A 3,215-nucleotide genomic window follows, 5' to 3' on the forward strand; every position below is an offset into this window, starting at 1 on the left:
AACTGTACAGAAATGAACCTTAAATTATGAAATTTGGTTAGTACTAATGTATCAATATTGGTTCATTAATTGCATCCAATGTAACATACTAATGCAAGGTCTTATTAATAGGAGAAAGTGTGTATATTGGGGGGAGGGTACGTGGGAACTCCCTGTACCAGATGCTCAATTTTTCTGAAAATGTAAAACTGTTCAAAAATCAACTATTAATTTAAAAAACCCTCAGGTGCTCGCCTCGGCAGCACATGTACTAAAATTGGAACGATACAGAGACGATTAGCATGGCCCCTGAGGAAGGATGACGCGCAAATTCCTGAAGCGTTCCATATTAAAAAAAAAAAAAAACAAACAAAACTCCTCAGAGTTGTTGCTCAATGAATATCGTTATTACAAGCGTCCAGTACGTGCCAATCACCGCTTCAGCGCTGGCGGTCAGGCCTGTATCATGAACGGCCCGGGTCTGCGCTGCGGCGGGGAGCGTGCAGGCGGCGGGACCTGCCACCAGGTGGCGCTCCTCCTCCCCGACTCTGCCCGATTTCTTCTTCATTGTCTCCATTCTGCTCCTGTCTTTTCCTTCTTTCCCTTCCGTGCGTACACTGCCATCCCTGGATCTAGTCACCTGCGGATGGAACCCAGCCTCGCCGTTTCCACGAGGGCGGCCTCCACCTTGGCGGGGGGCGCGGGGAGCTCAGGGGCCCCGGCGCCGGTGGGAAGTGATGGTGACCGGCCAGGGCGCTGGCTGAGCGCGCGAGCCTGCTCCCCCTGCATCTGTCCCGGGCCCGGATCCCCTTCCCTGTTCCCCCCGCCCCGCCTCTGCCTGTGTGATGAATCTCCAGACCCTGCAGCTCACCCGCCGAGACCCGGCCTCGCCCCCGGCTCCCCAGCCCGGGGTGGGGCGTTCACACCCGGACCACCCCGGGCTGGTCCCCAGCCTCACGGGCCTTGCCTCCCCTACAGATCTCCCCGCCTGGGGAAGCGGATTCGACAATCCAAAACCTAGCGGGGGAGACCGACTCTGCGCTAAGAGACCGGACAGCATCAAAGTGATGGTGTGACTGTGTGGCTGGGGGCGGGGTGGGGGCGACGCGCTGGATGCGACAGCGGGAGGGCAGCCAGCGGGCCCAGAGCGGGGACGCCCAGGTCAGGACACCGCAGCGCGGGGGACACAGGCTCGGGGCTGGGGAGGGGTCTCCGGGGGAATTAGAAAGGATCACGATGAACAACTTGGATTCTTCTTGCGATAGGGGAAAAGGCTGGTCCACGAAATTATGTTAGAATTAAAACGTGCATTTCTCACATGACAAACCAAAATGGGCCACAGAATGGAAAGGCGTTTATAACACATTTACCTGATAAAATATTAGTATTCGGAATATATAAAGAATTACTATAGATCTTATAGGAAAAGACATAAACCTAATACTTAAAATAGGCAAAAATAAAAACAGGCAAATCAGTGAAGAGGAAAAACAAGGGAAGAAAAGTTCAACCTCACTAGAAATTAGGAAAACTCAAATAAGACCCCACAGGTTGACAAAAATTAAGCAGTCTGGTCATACCGGACGGTAATGAGGGTGTTTTCAGACGCCGCTGGTAGGAATGCAGGTTATCGCGCAGTCACACCAGGAATCGTTTTAATCTCAGTAACTCCACTCCTACAGCCCAGCATACTTATGTACACATGTACAAGAATGTTCAGAGCTATTTGTAATCATAAAAATAATAAGAAATAGCCTAAGTTTCACCAACAGGATAGATAAGAAAATTTAATATAGTTATATAACAGAACTGTTTACAGCAGTGAAAAGGAACAAGATACATATCCTATCACAATATAGAAAGAGAAAATAGATGCACAAAGATACATACATTCATAGGCACTGGGGCTGGCTGTGTTTAGGGCTCAGGGCAAATGGGGTGGGATGTGCCCTCCCTTTAAACATGGCTGGTTCTGTGGGCCCGGCCTCCCAGGGAGGGGCGGCCACTGAGCCTCAGCGTGAAGCTGGGGTCTGAGTCTGCTAGTGAATCACGAGTACATTTTCGTTTTTCTTACAGCCCACAGTAACGCTCACACCTGTGATCAGCGGGCAAACAGGACACCCCGACCCCTGACCCCTGGAAGTGTCCTGCTCAAGGGCCACCGACTTTTAACTGTTATCCAACAGACTCTCCCTGGAAAAAAAAAAAAAGTGTTTGATGGTGTTTGGTTGAAATACAGAGCAGTCACAGAGTTAAAACTGCTCGGGACCTCAGAGAGACACTAGTTCAGCTTTCTCATTTTACGGTCTGAGACCTGGAACGGTAAGGCGATTTTCCTGGGCTCACACAGCCTGTCACCTCTGTTTTCTGTCAGCAACTCTGAGGAATCTCTGGGAGAAAATGTGTGGGAAGTTTTTAAGCCATAGTTCTTTCTTCCGGTGTCTTAGTCTCCTCACTGATGGCAAACCTGATTTTCCCGCTGTGCCAGCCCATCACTGCTGCTCATCAGGAACCACAGCCGCTTTCCTTATTGTCCAGGACACTCTCCCCCTGCACTCATCGTCTGCTTCCTTGCTTGAGTGGTGTTTGAATAACGTCGTTCCTTACTTCACGTCAGCTGACTGTGCTTTTTGAAATCATGCTCTTGGTAGCTCCCTAGTTTACCCCTAACCCACCCCCGGTCGCTTCCTTGCCTGCGCTCACACCATCCCGTCCGTGTGGGCCTGTGCCTGTTTTCTTGGGCTACTGAGTGCTTCTTGAGAAAGTCGTGAGACAGGCTGATCGGTGTTACTACGGTTCTAGCTTATACCTAGTAACCATTTTATTTATCTACTTATAAGTTATTATTTCTATTATCATGTTATTTCAATTATCTTAGGGGCCAAACTATACACCTAGTAACCAATTTATTTACTTATCATAAGTTATTATTTCTATTATATTATTTCAATTTTCTTAGGTGCCGAACTATACACCTAGTAACCATTTTATCTACTTATCATAAGTTATTATTATTTCTATTATCATAATATTTCGATTTTCTTAGGTGCCAAACTGAGTCGGTTTATTTCTGAAAGTACTCCAGGCAGTTTCAGCTTCAGGCAGATTTCAGAGTCTAGTTCAGTTTGGAATCTGTGAATTCAAGCAACTCTGGAGTGAACTCAGATTCCCACCCCCCAATCTCAGCTTCTCGAACGGCGAGGTATGTACTTAACTTGCTCATCTGGTGTGGGAAG

The 3,215-nt window shown here is 48.4% G+C and overlaps 1 non-coding gene across 1 annotated transcript; it reads left to right on the top strand.

Annotated features, from left to right (window-relative positions):
- The first annotated feature begins 226 nt into the window (after positions 1 to 226).
- LOC132348303 (U6 spliceosomal RNA) lies at positions 227 to 333 on the top strand. Its single transcript, XR_009497427.1, has one exon. It is a non-coding gene; the product is annotated as a U6 spliceosomal RNA (small nuclear RNA).
- Positions 334 to 3,215: the final 2,882 nt, after the last annotated feature.

Source organism: Balaenoptera ricei, chromosome 14 (assembly GCF_028023285.1).
Source record: "Balaenoptera ricei isolate mBalRic1 chromosome 14, mBalRic1.hap2, whole genome shotgun sequence".
NCBI classification, from domain to species: Eukaryota; Metazoa; Chordata; class Mammalia; order Artiodactyla; family Balaenopteridae; genus Balaenoptera; species Balaenoptera ricei.